The sequence below is a fragment of the Pleurodeles waltl genome, chromosome 1_2, assembly GCF_031143425.1.
Source record: "Pleurodeles waltl isolate 20211129_DDA chromosome 1_2, aPleWal1.hap1.20221129, whole genome shotgun sequence".
In the NCBI taxonomy this organism is placed as follows: Eukaryota; Metazoa; Chordata; class Amphibia; order Caudata; family Salamandridae; genus Pleurodeles; species Pleurodeles waltl.
The window spans coordinates 1,081,019,890-1,081,038,093 of NC_090437.1; the positions used below are offsets into that span (position 1 = coordinate 1,081,019,890).

The 18,204-nt window shown below is 41.8% G+C and overlaps 1 long non-coding RNA gene across 2 annotated transcripts in view; it reads right to left on the reverse strand.

The window, feature by feature from the left end:
• Positions 1-256: 256 nt before the first annotated feature.
• LOC138295997 (uncharacterized) overlaps positions 257-18,204 on the reverse strand; it is a 39,712-nt gene continuing 21,764 nt past the window's right edge. Inside the window, exons 1-4 of one of the 2 annotated variants that reach the window (XR_011203724.1) lie at positions 8,861-8,916; positions 7,457-7,644; positions 4,164-4,254; positions 257-1,071 (exon numbers count right to left, since the gene is read on the reverse strand). This is a non-coding gene — a long non-coding RNA (uncharacterized lncRNA). Of the gene's footprint in view, positions 1,072-4,163; positions 4,255-7,456; positions 7,645-8,860; positions 8,917-18,204 lie in introns of those variants that run through there. The other variant, XR_011203723.1, reaches the window with a different exon arrangement.

Consider the following 18,204-nt stretch of genomic DNA (forward strand, 5'->3'; position numbering starts at 1 on the left):
TACAAACACTGCTTTGAAATCCTATGGCATGTGCTTAACACAACCTATGCAGATTTGACAACCCCTACAGAGTAAATCATGAAGCTGACTTGTACATAGAAAATATTGCTATTTAATGTATATATAAAACTTGTCACAACTAAATCTACCTAGACTACACTACCTTAGTTATCTAATCTAAACTAAACCTAAACTAACTTATGCTACCTAAACTACACTACCTTATACTACAATCTATCTAAAGCTAATTTACCTTAACTTAGTCTACTCTACATATATTCCACAACAGACATGTTAAACATCAGCCCTACACCCCCTTTGATAGACATTTTCACACAATAACAACATAAACTACACTTATACACAAACTACCTATGCATAGAAAGCTAAGCAAATATATATTTTTTGTATTTATTTGTTTATTTTTTATTTTTTGACTAACACATTTAATACACATCAACCCCACCCACTAAGTAACCTACCCACCCATATACCCAACTAAGAACAGATCACATTTAAATGTTAAAAACACTAAAACTAATCTAACCTATGCCAACACTGAAACCTATCCTAAACTATGCTATAAAATCACTCTAAAATAACAACATGTCAAAAACTGGAGAAGGGCATCAAGTATGTCTGAAGACCAAATCCGGTCCACAATTCTGTCCATGGACTGCTACATCATCTGCACCACATTTATTAGGGTGCCCACCTTGTGCTACAAACCAGCAAGATTTGAGGTTCGATAAGTCCTTCATGGCCCTTTGTTCAAAGTCAGTAGACTGTCCAGTAGTTTGGGGACATGGGCTGTGGTGGTCCAGCTGGCTGAGTAGTTGAAGGGCCAGGCACAGCAACCAATTCATCTCCTAAGGCCTCTGCAACATCCTGGCTGGTGCCTGGCATCTTATGTGTTTGAGGGGTATCAGCTTCCAGGTCCCATCTGCCCTCTCTTCAATGTATTGGCAAGCCATGTGCCGTAGGCCTTTGCTACAAGCCTGATGTGGTGGTATCTTTCCAAATGAATGAGGTGGGTCTTCTGCAGGTCAGGTTTCATGTTTGGCTGTTGGACTGGAAGGAAATATGCATCAGACAAAGCTGAACTAGAAACTTTGTCAATCAATAATAAGCTTCATCTATATGGGAACATCACATGTGGCACATCTAATAACCAAACATTTTAGATTTTTTTAAATTTGACTATCCATCATAAAAATACATTTACTTCTCCTAAAATAACAAACCCAAAGTACTCAGGTGTTGCCATTGTAGGTATATGAATCTGCATTGTCTGCCCAAATCTATGTATAATCATGTTAATACTAAGACTGCTTAGGAAGTAGGCAGTTGTGTACACATGGTTTGATACACATGTTCCTTAATCATTGGGGTTCCTTATGCAGCATGCAACGGCCTTGACCCACGGCCAATACCCATGTAAAATGAGTAATGTCTGTCATGTACAGGTATTGTGCCTCAGCATAGTGTACCTGATATGCCAAGAACACAAGTCTACACACATTGCTACATAGACTCTGTGCAAGGTATTTAAAACAAGGATGGAGTGCAGCTAGCTCACATCAGACACGTAGGACACATCCTATATTTACTAATGGATAACCTGGAGGGCCATTGTATGACTCATTTCATGCAATTCCAGCTATTGCATGTGTCTCTCTACATAGCCTAGTGTCTGTCCATACATGTCAGCTAGGAATGTCACCTTGATGCACATCACCTCACAGGATATCCATGTGTTGAGTGTGTGCATACATGCTGTAGATCCCATATGCACAAGTATATTGTGATGTATCTTGCAGGTCTTTGCCCAGATGTTATCAAGGGTGACAGCTTTGTTGAGAGCCGTTTTGGGTAACACCACCAGTAGTTGGACTGTGTAATGGACTGTTTGCTGACAACACCGTGCAGATATGCCTTTGGTCCTTCAAGCATTGTCCTTTTTTGTAACAAAATATCACAAAGGTATGAGTATGTGTCAAATATAGAACATAGGGTATAAGGCAGCATGGGTGAGGCCTTTAACTGCATTACCATGTGTGGAATGTTAACATCTGGCCCATCTATCCACACCTATTCAGTGTCAACATCAGGGCAGTGCGCGCTCTACGGGCGACTAGAATGCAAAAACCCAACAATTCCAAGCTAACATAATTTATGCATTGTGCTGATATGATGTTGTTTAACCTTTTACATTGCAGAGTTTAATCGTAAAGACTTATGTTCAGCATGCATATAAATACTGTTCACATGCTATGTACTGCTGCAGGTTTTCAGACTGTGTCAGGGTGTGGTCTTCTAGAAGCTTTCCCTGCAGCATGCCTGGGTGTAGTTTGTTGGCTGGGCCAAGACTCTATATAAGGGAGCCAGCCCAGCTCCACGTGCTCACTATTCAGAGGTCCTGGTGCAGAGCAGCAGCAACTTCCTGAGCTCCTGTTCCAGTGGCCTACTTTGATCCTCCAGGCACCTGCCCTTTTCACTTTAATTGGTGATCCTAGATGTGGGCGGTAAGACGGAGGTCGGGCTAGGCCCCCAACCCCGTTATCGAAGACTCTTGAGTCTTGGGCCTAATTTTTGCATGATAAACAATTTTCTTGCGCTTGGTCATTTCTTGGCATTTGCATGCTGATACTCGAATCGGCAAGACGCGCGATTCTTTGCTTGTGTGTTAACTCTTGATATTCATTGTGCGCTACCATTTTATGGCATTTACAAGGTAGCATTCGAATCGGCAAGACGCGCGATTCGTTTCTCGTGCTTAATTCATGTTATTCATTGTGCGCTACCATTCCTTGGCAGTTACATGGTGGTACTCGAATCGGCAAGACGCATGATTCATTTCCTGTGTGTAATTCATGTTATTCATTGTGCGCTACCATTCCTTGGCAGTTACATAGTGGTCTTCGAATCGGCAAGACGTGCCGTTCGTTTTCTTGTGCTTTAACCCTTGATATTCATTGTTGCTCTACCATTCCTTGGCAGTTACATGGTGGTACTCGAATCGGCAAGACGCGTGATTCATTTCCTGTGTGTAATTCATGTTACTCATTGTACACTACCATTTACTGACATTTATTTGGTGACATTCGAAATCGGCAAGCCGCACGATTCCTTTTCTGTGATTAAAATCACGGTGTTCATTATGCGCTACCATTTTAAGGCATTTACTTGGTGGCTTTCGAGTTGGCAAGTCGCGTGATTTATTTCTCGAGTCTAATTTGTGTTATTCATGGTGTACAACCATACTATGGCATTCATTACCTATGTGAAAATCTGCAATGTGCGCAATTCATTGTTCCGGCAATTTGGGAGAACAAAAAAGCCAGAGTTCTAGATGTAATGTTGTGTGTTCCTAATATGTTTCTCAAACACGATTCATATGATGGTTTAGAAATCATTCAGATTGTTTCATGATCCTCATGCAAAGGATAATACTTGAATTTGAAAGTTGCATTTAACCTTTCTTGATTCCCTCACAGGTATCCAGTCATCTTGAAGCCTAGTCATTTTAAGTCTATGCTTAGGTTGTCCATGTTTTTAGAATGACAATGCTTAGAGTCATAGCCTAGTATTGATTCATATGACGTAATCTTGATATTGTGTGTTTTAAACTTTTTCCTACAGGTCTCCTTCCCAGCTGTTCCCTTCCTAATCCCCTTTTCCCCACTTGGACTCTCTTAGACTCTGTGACAATTCTAATCAGAGTATTGGAGCTGTCTTGTGGTGGAAGTGTTGGGAACATGCACAGACCCCGAGGATCTGGTGACTCTGACATTCTGTCTGCACTGAGGTGTGAATCCTCACATCCTGTCTGGACTTGCCAGACCCAATGTATATAGAATGCCATGTGGACAATTACACTACCAATATGCATCTGGCAGGCAGAATAAAGTAGAGCCATCCAAAGCCATGTTCACTAAGAAACCCTCTCCTACATACTTAAAAGGACTGTGGCATTTTGCTTATTGCTCCTCTGTCACTCCATCTATCATGTGGACATGCATAGATTGGCAATACATGCACATTGACTTTAGTCATACTTCATTTATGATGTCACATGTCTAGAACAAAAATTTTCAGGGGAGTGATGATGCCCCTTGAACATGTTGTTGCAACCAATATCTGACATCACACAAAATCCTTACACAACACAGAAGACATCAAGGTGACACTCAATGGTAGCATTCTGATCCTTGAATGTGTCCACCTTGGCTGTAGTGTAGGGTGCTGGTCCACCTACAAGACAAACATGATACATTACACTGTGAATTTAGAACACATACCCTGTGTACATAAGAAGCACAATACATTGACTTTGCAAATGTCTACTTAAATCTACATGTAGAACATGTAGCATATGGCACAGTTGACATGGCTTAATTATGCACATAGGAAAAGCCAGGTAGCAGTCTTCATGGATAGTATCTGCAAAATCGTGAATCAGGTGCACAGAGTGCAGACAAAGTTCAAATACATGACTTCTTGCTAAATGGTGCAAGGATATCTGCCTTTAATGGTTATGCAAGCAGAATGAATTGACATACTACACTCTGCAAGGTATCACTTTAGCTGGCACTTTCATAAATCTTTACGTGTCCATGACAATGCTCAACACATCAGACAGTAGCCATGCTTGTTTCTTTACTTCATTAAGCTCATTACATCTTAATACTGCATAGTAAATTGACATTGTCCATTCATGCCCTGTATGGACACATTAAGGAATAGTGAACATCTACCCAATAACGTATGTAAAATGCTTAGGTGTGCCCCAAACAGCCTGTCAAACCTTTGGCTTGATTAATAATGACCTAGCATGCCCAGTGACAATACTACCTGCACAGAGCCGGTGGGACAGCAAGCACCTCTGGGCCTCACATACACTGCATGGTCTGTGTGGGCTAGTGCCATGCCACTACTAACATGCCCCTGAAGCATGATTTTGTTTTCTTAACAGAGTTAGGCTGTAGCATGGCATTCTAACTATAAAACATATATGACACTTAGGGGGTTATTCTAACTTTGGAGGAGTGTTAATCCGTCCCAAAAGTGACGGTAAAGTGACGGATATACCACCAGCCGTATTACCAGTTCCATAGGATATAATGGACTCGTAATACGGCTGGTGGTAAATCCGTCACTTTTCCGTCACTTTTGGGACGGATTAACACCCCCTCCGAAGTTAGAATAACCCCCTTAGAGTCATTAAAGCAATTACAGATTTTGGCTATGGAGACACAGCTATAGGCTCATGGTATATTTGTACTTACCAATAGATCCACCAACTTCAAGGCCAAGATGATCTATGAGGTCAGCCTCCCAGCTGACCACATGTGCCCATCAATGCTTCAGCTAATGCAGTGTTCCATCAATCGCAATATACAGACCATGTGTTGGCACACCTTCTCCCAATGCTGCTTCCGTTCCTGTGTAGGCTACCCCTGGCTCACCCTATTCTCAGTGGAAATCATGTTGGGCAGGTAGTGCAGTCATAACCACAGGAAGCCACCAAACTGCCACTCAGTCATATTCTTAGACCTGCCCCTCCCAGACATATCTCGCCCCAAACAGAACACCCTTAACTCACACTACAATTTACCTAAAATCTCCCCTAACACTAAAATTCCCTTAAAAGACAAACACCCAACAATACAGTGCACTAAACAATATAAAATACAAAACTAACTTTTGAGACAAAGCAGGGACAATACAAACACCAACAACACCAATAAACAGCACCAAACTCTCCAGCAACCAACAAACATAACTTCCAGCCAGCACAGACAGAAAGACTGTAAGGGAAAGTGAAAGTAACTTCACACTTCCTGGTCTGCAGCATGGCAGAGCCATTGCATAATATATTGGGTATATATGTCACGTTTTCTCAAAATTCATCATTTTTTCTGAAGCATCCTTGCAAAATTAGACAATGCGTGATTTACGCACAACGCATGTCAATGCATAATGCTTCTGTTTTGACGACTTGGCGTGGATGCGTGTCTTCTGGAGAACGCAACAGGGGCAAAGCATCACACATTAGGCTAATGCATCTGTTTAAATTTACACAATTGTCTAATTGTGTGTTTTACATTGTAGTGTATTGTGCAATGCATGGAAACACTCCCAGGGATCAGTGATTTGCCTGGAAATTTCTGAGCTGACATGCTTGATGACTCTGAATGTGTTGCATGTGTATGTTGACAGTGCACATATGTGTGACTGATTGCATTAATGGTCTGGAGATTGGGACATGCAATGTACCAATGTGAAATAGTGTGACATAGTGTGTGTTTTGAGAGGTTAATATTAAATTTATCTCTCTCTGTTCGTATAATGCTTAGGTGAACATGGCTAGCTGTACTACACTTTCATCATTTCCTCGATTATTGCTGTATGCAAAAGTTATGCACTTTTCAATATATGATAATGGGAACATTTCTGTTTACTTACTACAGCCCATTTTTATGAGTAATATGCGTAGTACTGCACTGCAAGCCTTCTTCCTGTGCTGCATTATGTCAATGAGAACGTGGCAGGAAAGCATCATTGTTATGAACTACAGTGCATTCTTGTATTTTCCCCCTTTGTCAGTGTTGAATACAGGTCTGTATTGAATGCAGGATTGTTTTGGGGAAGGAAGGGGCACCTTCATGTGTGCTGTAGAATTCAGTACACATGGAACAAGGTAGAAATGAGGAATGACAAAACTATTACGCCCCATTACACCTGCTCGGGAGAGGAATAATCTTTTGCCACAGCACCAGGATTACACCATTACGTAAATCTGAGGCAGCGTAAATATCCATGGGTGTTGCCTGGGACTCTCCACTGCAAGACCTCTGAAACGGCTGTCCTAGCGAGTAAACAAAGCCAGCGAATTGCACTGCCTTGCCCTACTGCATATGAGGCCATGGGGAGCCACACAACGTAACTCAGTGTGGCCCGATAGATAAGGTTGAGAGGCTGGCACCACCCAGGGTTCAAAAGTAGTGAGGTACCAGCTGCAGAAGCCAGTGGTAAATATGCCCATATCTGGCTCCATTGTTGCGGTAAGATGTGTTATGGGTGCATTACACACTCAGGGAATGACATACACTGGCTGGTTCTGCCAGTCAACAGCGTATGTGGCATCTGGGGTACAGATTGTCTGGCTAGATATGTAAGGTATATGGCTAGGCCTATAGGATACACGTTGATATGTTCAAAACATTTCCCATCCAAAAATACCCAATAGTCACATATCATGTTGTGGAATAGTACAGTACAGTGTAATTTATTCACCCTGAACCAGCAATTATGGGTATATTTTGGCCTTGGTTCTCATTCTTATCATCGTTTTGATCTACCCCTACATGGTCCTCATGGCCCTCTTCCCATGGGACACTGGTCCACACACAAAGGTTGTGCAATATGCAGCACACAAGATGATTTTTCTTACCAAGGGGGAGAGTATGGCAATCTGCCCTGACATGTCAAGGCAGAGGAAGCAAGACTTCAGTACTCCAAAATTCCACTTCACTATACCCCTGGTCCTTTCAAGTGCGTTGTTATAGTTCAGCTCTGCCTCAGTCTGGGGATGTGCAAATGGAGTCATGACCCATTGCTACAGATCATATCCTTGGTCAGCTGAAAAGACATGAAATAAAAAAAAATGTCAATCATCATGATGATTGATGGACCCACATTCAAGTACGTCTGTTTTGTGTACTGTATGACATATGCACATTTCCATCAGTATGGGAACTGCACTGACATTGTATGGCATACATACCCTTCTTTTTTGGTATGAGTGACACTGTAAAACACATACAAGAAAACCTGCCTGTGTGATACACTCACTATCTGGAAAACTTTTTCTTCTCAATAGCATGAACGTGGTGATTGTTTACTGATCTGGAGAATGAGTATGCAATTGAGGAAACACGTCTTTCACACTTCTATGTTGCGTGGGACTACTCTTGGCATTTTGGGCCTACTACACGTCTTAATTTAAAATAGTAACCCGATGCAAATGATGTGGTCCCATTCATTCACACAGATTTGGATGTGACAGTAGTAGTCACTGTTGTTCAGTAGCTACTCCAATGGAGGGATTAGTGAGTGCATGTCAATGTGGGACATCATTGTCTACACATGACAGTGCATTGTGTCTGCTATGTTGACAGGACACAAGGGCACAGAAATATAGGAATCCTGTACTTTACAGCGCAACTAGTAAATTATCAGCACTGTACTGCCTCACTAAACAGTTGAATGTCATGTCCAGTGGGCCCTGGGGTTGAAAAACCGGGCCACAGTGGATACTGTGACAGGGTAGACTGGACTTCAGTTATAGTTTAGGCCTTGCCCTTTTCATAATGCCTGCTCAGCATGGTTAAAGTGGTCACTGGAGGCATATTTATCAAGTAGTGTTGTCACCCTTGCACCACATAAGGGACGCAAGGGGGACCCAGCTACTAATTTAGATTTATCAAGCTACACAAGGCCACCTTGCATGGCCATGCATGACTTGATGAATTTAGAGTAACGCAGTGCAAATCACTGCATTGTGTTACTTTGCCCCAGGGAGGCACTCCATAGGTGGAACATGGGTGTTCCCACTCATCAACCCATAGATGTTGCCACATTCCCAGATTTGCCATTACTGGTAGACCTGGAAATGAGTTAAAAAGCTATAGCTCCCCAGGTGAGGTGTAACGAGGAGAAATATATTTATTTCTTCTTGATCCTTCCTCTTTCTGCAGCACACATAGAAAGAGTAAAATGCCTCAGAGGGTTGACTTTGTGCAGGAAGGTGCCTCTTCCTGCATAAAACAATCCTGTCTGGAATGCAGGTACCTACCTGCTTTGGTATGAATGAAAGCCAGGACTGGCATGAGCCTGTGAAAGTCCTAAGGGAGACCCTGCAAAAAAAAGCAGACAGAAAATGAGAGCGAAAAAAAAGACGATCAGCAACACACTAAAGAGGAAAAAGGGGAACCTAACGAAGGACAAAAATAACAAAGGGGCTCAATGCAGGAAGACCTAGTGGGAACATAGCGAAAGTGGAAAAAAAGCACCAGCGCACAATGTTGCCAGCCAAGGTTTCACTGAATATTCTCCCCTTAAATACTCTTACTGCCTAAGAGGTGAATGTAAACTACCAGCAATTTCTTAACCATAGAATACCATAACAGCAATAAAAGAACATCAAATTCTTCATAAAACAAGATGACCACCGACAAGAGAGAAAAGAAATAGTGGGAGAAAAGTCCTCTTTCTATCGTTAAAGATTTCAGCTGTAAGTGCAATGCAGCTTCTTTCTAGAACATTTCAAGATGTGGGCAACACCCTTCCAACAACCAACAGGCTGCCAGCAACACCATCTCCCTGTGATATTAAATGACCGACCTTTGGAGGAGACCAGGTTCGGTCTCGAACATTTGACAGCATAGTCACACAGCGGATATCCATTCTTGCCTCCCATTGCCCTACTCTGTTCCTGAATTGTCACAACTACTTATGATATTTTAATCACACTGAGGCAGTGCTTAATTTGTGCTGGTGTTTTCTGGTGCTGGGCACTGGCACATATTTCTAGATACTGACACCTCCTTATGACAGCCCCCACATGGTGGCACTGCCTTCCTATTTTTGTACAAAGCAGAACATTTAACAATTCCACATACTTTAAAGTATAAAAACAGGAAGTCCATTTCATAATTATAGCATAACCTTTATTGTCTAAAAATGTCCCATTAGTATGAGTCAGAAGGTTTCTAGGCAACACTGACACAGGCCTTGGTCACCTCTGCTTTGGGCAGTGAGTGATGCCAGTCACAGTGGCATCCAAGAAAAGGCCTTCGGCCCTGGCACTTGCGTTTAAAAAAAAAAATAAAGCACTGTACTGGAGAGATGATATCGAGTTATTTCCAACTGAGATGATTATTTACAAAAATATTACATAATTGCCTTTGCTGAAGAGGACTTTCCCACTATTACTAATTCTGCACCATTTAATTAGATATAAACAACAAATGCAACAATCTTTTGCTTGTACATTATTTATGCCATTTAGCCCATAATCTGACCATAATCTCCATCTATCAATGTTTCAAAGGTGGTCTTGAATTTTACAAAATAGTAATAATGTATACCTCCCTGTATTGTAGCCTGATGAACAAGTACTATGTATTGATAGGTGCTCACACTCGGTTGTGATGGAAGGTTCCCTGCATATCACAGGACAGCAATGCTGTCCTGCCTTGTATTTTATCCCAGAGAGTCTAACAATCATGTCGACTCCCTGAGGGGTATTTTCCTGAGAACCATGAGTTGTGTTTGAGGTCAAGTGGACACCTAAATGCATACCTCTGATAGAGAGTGCCTACTGCCTTCACTACCTGGGTTTTGTGAGAGTGGTGTTAATGGCAGCATGACAGTATTGGGACAGATCGTTTTAATTGCACTGTCTAAAGGGAGATAACTACTGGTCTCTCTGCATAAAAAGTCAATTTAGCCTTCCTTAATGAGATTCCTTTGACTCCATATAGTATGGGACAATTATGGAGGATGAATGTGTGTGTCTGTGATTGAATGAGGTTATGTGGTGGAGTGTATTTGACTTTGTCTGCTTGTCAGCCCAAACGGGTGCAGTTTTCTTGTGGGTGTGGGTGTCAGACTATCATCCACTTAGATGAGCAATAGTGCTTCTACCAAAAAGCCCTCAGCTCTTACCCCACTTCTTGCCTCAATCAGCATCTTTGAGAGAAATGAGCAGCTGTCAGTGGCCAATAAATGTTCAACTTGAACTGAATAGAACTAGCAAAGAAAAAGCATCTGTTGATCATGACCCCTCCATGCACCAATCATGCAGTGCCTTAAGCTCCAGTGTTAACGTCCCTAATTCAAATGTAGCAGGAAAACTGATTAGGTCAGCACTAAGGGTGTGATTTGCTTTTGCATAATTATGCAAAATTTCAGCAGAATTACACAAAAATACTTACAATTACATGAAGTGTTAATTTGTCATTTTGCGCTATATTTTAGGGTGAAGATGCATTTTGCGCATTTTGTACTAAAAAGTAAAAAAAATCAAAAACACACCAAATAACAGTTACTCTCTTTCTGTTATTCCTGTGTGTTCACTGTAAAACACGAATGGTGCATTTCCACCAACGGGATTGATTGTGGTAAAAGTCCTGAAGTCAGAAACTTTGAAACAGATTCTGTGTCACACTGGTCTGACGGAAAAGTTTTCAAAAGTTTCCGGTCTTATCAAGATTCAAGGAATGGAGTCTTTGGAAGAGAGGAAAGAAAGAAGAGAGGCTCTCTTTTAGCGGTTCTCCGAACAGGAGCCTGCCTTCTTTGTGATTGTATCTATCAGCTTCCAGCCTCGTTGTAGGTTTTGCCGCTATATTCTCCATAATCCAGTCAGTATTATTTGAAATCCACATACCAGTGGATTTAGGTGTTCCCTAGATGGAGTAAGTGGCACACATTACTCCTTCAGAAAATAGTAACAGCACAGTATACATGGACGTATCCAGTTAGTCTGGTATCGTCCCTTACTTTTACCCCTTGCATCTCTTACGCTGCAGTTTTCTTCCAGGACAAAGCCTCAATTCCTCGAATCTCGATTAAATTGTAAACATTCCTCCAGGTTATTATAAATCCTGATGAGACCCTGATATCCTTATATAGGGTCAAAATGCTCTTGACACCTTTACATTTCTCTTCTCACATAGGGCAATCTCCCATGTGACCATTTATCTGTAAACATTTGTAGCTGTCTAATATTATGTACCAATATACCAACCCCTTAGCAATTCTTGGAAGCTCTTCTTGTTTTGGTCTTCTTCACTTGGGGTGCACCTACCACTCTCTCATTCTTTTACCATTTAGGAAGTATTTTTTTCCCTTGGTTTTTATCGATATAAACATTGGCTAAAACTCATGACTGATACTGGCTGCTTTGGCCATGATAGATTTGTTCAGAATAGAATGTATACTGCTTTCATGGTAAAGTTCTAATATTGATTGATTCAAATGCAAAATGTTCTGCTTCATTCCCTTATTCCTATTCGAAATGAGTTTCACATTAACAGTTGTGTATATTATAATATTATGTGTCAGGGCACTGTCTTTGGCCCCACTTTACTTACACTCTGAAACTGGGGGTGCGAGTGGGGAGATTACTATGGTAATCCTAAAGTCCTCCCACATTTAACACTAAAATCCAGTTTGAACCTGGAACTGTGCCCACAATAATCCCAGAGACTGAAGTCTATTTGGACAAACGCAAGGCCCTTCAACAGTCCAACAAAGGATACACACAAATCATCTTGGCATCTTGGCCATTAAGTGCTGCACTCAAGATGTGACAGTTAACTTTTGATGATAGGGTGTATATCCGCACCATTTACTATGGCTATTTAGAAGAGCTAAATATGCCAATCAAAGATTAGCTGGTTTTTCCATATTTTATGGGTTAGAGTGCATACCCTGGGCACTGGACAGTGCTGCCCCAAAGTGCAGAATCTGAAAAACAGCAATAAAATAGGGTCCATCAAAAGGCAAAGAATCAGGGGAAACCTTGCAGAAAAGGCATATTTCTTCTACATGCCATCAACCGCATTGCCTGGAGCCCAAAAGAAGAGTCATTACTACATTTCTGAGGGAGCCATTTTCTCTACTGCCTAGTAGCTTTGCAGGATGGCCCGTATATGCCCTTTTTTGTCATCTCAGTTTTATCCCTTGATCTGTCAAGTCAGAGAAGTAGCTGAAGGAGGTCACCTGGTGCCTGGAACAATTGATGGCATTGCTCTAGCTTGCAAGTTTCAGGAGACATTCATATTTGAACCTCTAGTCCACTATTTTGAGTCAGTTCCTTGCACTTGGTTGGAGTCTGCAACAACAGAATCATTCAGCTGTAATCACAGGTTCCCAGGCTATATCACCCTACACCATCTTGAGGCTTAGCTCAGAGATTCTCTATGTAATAACATCAGAAGCACTTATAATGCCTCAGGGTGTACCCTGTGGCATTATAGTAGATTCTAGTTGACTGTGCCTTTTCACCAGATATGAGATGAAGCACCCACGCCCACAAAATGCCTTCCTAGCCATGGCACTCATATTGCAATTTGAGAGTTGGATTCACAGGCACGTTTTTGAGTTTGTAGAGGTTTCGTGTCAAATGCGCTTAAACTCACCAAACTTTCAGGACTAGCAAGTGTAAAAACTCACTTCTATGAAAACAGAAAGATACTTTTGACTTCGATGTGTAGTATGTTAAGCTGTAGCCTCTGAATATAATCTTTATCAGCCAATTATTTTACTTGACCTGTTTACCTGGTTCTTTTGCTGAGGTCTGCAGTTGATGTTTAAGGACCACAGTTTTCATCATCGAGAATATCATTCTTTAAATAACATTGTCTATAATATTTAGGATCTTTATAACAGAAAGCACTATAATAATGTTATGGGTTGTATCTGTGGCTAGGATGGGGCCAGAGGCCTATTGATTCCTTTGTTTATAAAAATTACATTTAAAGTATCTTGGCTTCTGTGCATAAAATTATTATTTATTTTGTAATGTAAAGCACTTTTTGGACATTCATTTTTAAGGAGCAAGGCTATGTATTCTGAGTGTATAACCCTCATTTGCTCCTGGAGTAAGTATTGGACTGCTCTTGCTAGTTATTGTGATTGTAAACCGCTACAGAGGAGTACTTGGACTTTTTATTTGGAATTCAGAGGCACTGTGACCTTAAGACATCAGAGGTAAGCAACTCAATTTTCTATGAGGAGATAAGAGTCAAAACTAATTAGTCAGGAACAGGTTCTCATATGATTCCAATTGGAAGGCACCAGTGTAGTATAAGTAAAAATGTATTCTTCCCAAAGTGTAATTGTAGAAAAACAAAACCACGTTTCATCCCTTGTGTGGTGCAGAGGCCTAGGGCTTTCTCAAAGCTGACCAAACAAAATAACATACCATCCACAAAGCAAAAGTGGACATTGAACAAACAGTACAAAGATAACCCCAAACCCATAATGACATTGAAGTTAAAGAGCATAAAGTTCATGTAAGAATACAATAAAAAGCAAAATAAATTATGGTTAACGCCAATTGAAAACAAACAAAAATATGTAAGCAAAATTAGAATCCCAGAAGCAGGTCATGTCATTTGTATTAAGGTATCATAACAAATGTCAGAAGGCAGCAAGAGTATCATATGCACAAATGGTATAAAATCATATAATCATGGAACAAGCATGTGGGCAACCATCGAAATAAATTATTTAACCATAGTATTATGCATTGTGCAAATGAAAAAACCCAATAAGCACATATGGATGACAATTTAATTCCAAATAAATTACAACGAAGTAAGTACATCATCCAAAGGTAAGTGGGAATACAGTATACTCATTGCAGTAGTCATAATGTTGTCTAGGCCAAATGAAGCACACAGGGAAGGGAGGAAAAGCAGGGAAACAGAAATAAAAGTGTTAGAAATGGGGTCTTTGGTTGGCAGTCAGGTTACCCCCTGTCCAAAAAAGAACCCTCACTCTAGTCAGGGCAAAGGAGAAACACACCTGGTTAAACCCCACTCACCCCCTTGGTAGCTTGGCACAAGCAGGCAGGCTTAACTCAGAAGCAATGTGTAAAGTATTTGTACCAACACACACAGTAATAGAGTGAACCACTACAAAATGGACACCACACCAGTTTATAAAAATAGGCAAACTTTGTCTATATCAAACAAGACCAAAGTGACAACAATCCAACATACGCAAGTTAAAATATGAATTTTCAAAAGAATAAGAGTCTTACTTCATGGAAATGTTGATTTTGCACAAAGTACCTGGTTAGCGTAAAAAATAAAGCCATACGGGTGAGCGTGTTTCGGAAAAGGCAGCAATGTGTTGATTCCTTATTCGCAAGGGAGGCCGTGCGTTGTTTCTTGTCCGATCAGTGATGTGTTGTTTTTCTCACTCGTAAGAAAGCAATGCATCAATCTCCAGACAGGGCACCCCGGATCTGCGCAGAGTCGGGTTGAATTTGATGCCCATGGATGATGCGTGGAAAATCTGGTTGCATGGTGTTAGAAAAACACACTGCGTGGAGTTTGCGTTATTTTCAGCAGCAGTAAGCTGGTGTTGCTCTTCATTTCTCCAGCCGTGATGCATCGATCTCCCAGCCACGATGCAGGTGGAACAACAATTTTAGCCACGAAGCCGGTGGCGCGTCGTTTATCAGCCGCGTTGCGGATAGTGCGTCGAACATTTTACTGCACGCGATTCTGTGCGTGGAGTTTCAGCTCTTGTCTGCCAACCTCACCTCTCAAGGGCCCAGGGACTGGATCCAGATGTTAGCAGAGGAAGTCTTTGATGGCCCTGAGACTTCAAAACAGGAGGCAAGCTCAATTCAAGCCTTTGGAGTTTCTTCACAAGCAGGAATATACCACAAAGTCCAGTCTTTGTCCCTTTTCACAGGCAGAAGCAGCAACTGCAAGATAGTCTAACAAGGCACAGTCACAGGCAGGGGCAGCACCTCACCTACAATTCTTCAGCTCTTCTCCTTGGTAGAGGTTCCTCTTGAATCCAGAAGTGATCTAATTTTCAGGGGTTTTGGGTCCAATACTTATATCCTTTCTGCCTTTGAGGTAAGCATACTTCAAAGGAAAGTCTCTGTTGTTCACAAGATCCTGCCTTGCTCAGGCCAGGCCCCAGACACACTGTATGGGGACTGCATTGTGAGAGGGCAGGCACAGCCCATTCAGGTGTATGTGACCACTTGTCCCTCCACTCTAGCACAGATGGCTCATCAGGGTATGCAGGCTACACCCCAGCTCCCTTCGTCCCACTGTCTAAAGGGGATTCACAAACAGCCCAACTGTCAAACTGAGCCAGACAGGGAATCCACAAACAGAGTCACAGAATGGTTTAAGCAATAAAATGCCTACTTTCTAAAAGTGGCATTTTCAAACTAACTATCTAAAAACAAACTTCACTAAAAGATGCATTTCTGAAGTGTGAGCTCAGAGACCCCAAACTCCACATTTCTATCTGCTCTCAAAGGGAATCTGAACTTTAAAGTTATTTAACAGCAGCCCCCATGTTAACCTCTGAGAGAGATAGGCCTTGCAAAAGTGAAGACTGAAATTAGCAGTATTTCACTGTTAGGACATGTAACACACAACAGTACATGTCCCACCTTTAACATACACTGCACCTTGCCCATGGGTCTACCTTAGGGGTGCCTTACATGTATAAAAATGGAAGGTTTAGGCCTCAAATTTGGCAGTATTTCACTGTTAGGACATGTAAAACACATCAGTACATGTCTCACCTTTAACATACACTGCACCCGGTCCATGGGGATACCTAGGGCCTACTTTAGGGGTGCCTTACATGTATCAAAAGGGAAGGTTTGGGCATGGCAAGTGGGTGCACTTACCAGGTTGAATTGGCAGGTTAAAACTGCACACACAGACACTGCAGTGGCAGGTGTGAGCAATGTTTACAAAAATTACAAGCACAAAGCCCGCAGAGGAGGAGATGCGTGAAAAATATGTTATGCATCGGAATTTCTGGTGCAGCACAGACGATGCGTTGTTTCTTGCCACGCTGCAAGGGGCTTTGCGTCGATTTCTGGTGCACAGTCTTGGTTCCTCACTGCAATGTAGGTTTCTCTTTGACACTCAGGGACGATGCATTTCAACTTCACCAATAAGCAGGATTTTCTATTACCATTCTGGCCATACTAAATATGACCTGTTTACCACGTTCTCATCAGAATCTACCACTCAAAGATTATATGAGGGTAGTCCTAATGCTAGCGTATGAAAGGTGCAGGCCTCACATTAGTGGAAAACCAATTTAGATGTTTTCCACTCCTAGGACATATAAAACACACAGGTATATGTCATGCCTTTTGTCAACATAGCACCCTGCCATAAGGGTTACCTAGGGCCTACCTTAGGGGTGACTTATATGTAGAAAGGGGGAGTTTAAGGCTTGGCAAGTACTTTTAAATGCCAAGTCGAAGTGGCAGTGAAACTGCACACACAGGCCTTGCAGTGGCAGGCCTGAGACATGATTAATGGCTACTTATGTGGGTGGCACAATCAGTGCTGCAGGCCCACTAGTAGCATTTAATTTACAGGTTATGGGCACATGTAGTGCACTGTACTAGGGACTTATAAGTAAATCAAATATGCCAATTGGGAATGAACCAATGTGACCATGTTTAAAGGAGAAAGCATACACACTTTAGTACTGGTTATCAGTGGGAAAGTGCCCAGAGGCCTAAAAACAGTGTCAGAAAAGTGGAGGGAGGCAGTCAAAAGGTTGGGGGATGATCACCTTAAGGCTGTCTGGTCTAACACACAAGTTAAGTATTCATGCAGCACATAAATAGTAATAAAGGCAAAACAGCACAAGAAAAATCACCAAGCATTAGAGAAAAATGGAGAAGATTTTAATAGATATAATGTCACCAAAATAAATTAAGTCAGTAGAACTGGAGTTATGAATTATTAAATGTTTCAGTGAAATATAGCACCTCAAAGATCGGAGTGTCAATCATTGGTGGATTGGGCCCAATCTCAGCTTACCTACAGACTTAGAAGAAATTCTAAGGAAAAGGAGTTGTTGTTACTGGGCAGCGCTGGATGAGGTTTCAATGAAGTTATCAATGATCATGGGAAAAACCTCTGAGAGGTGGAAGCCAGGTTTCCAAGTTGAAAAAGTCATCTCTGTGGATGGGGAGCCTGTCGCCATTGAGCCCTGTGAAGATTTTTACATTTGGGCACAGACAACTTAATGGAAGTCAAAAATATCCAGCGGGACAAAGCTGCAGGCTGTAGCTGAAGAAGGCTCAACAAGGCTAAATGCCATCTCATGGAGGTCACACTCTGGATTTGTACAGGATTTGCTGCTGCAGAGAGGAACATAGAGGGTGCCACCGCAAAGTCAGGCTGACCATCAATACATCTTGGGTGGTTTGGTTGGAAGGTAGGTCCCAGTCTTCTGTCGTTTTTCTGGCACTTTTGGTAAAAAAAAAATCCCACTTTTTTGGGATTAGATAGCAGCAGCACCTCTAACACCACTTCCAAGGGTTTAGGCCCTGGGGTAGCATCCCTTGAGGGGTTAGGGCTCACTCCAGCAGAGGACAGGTGCATGATTCAAGGTATG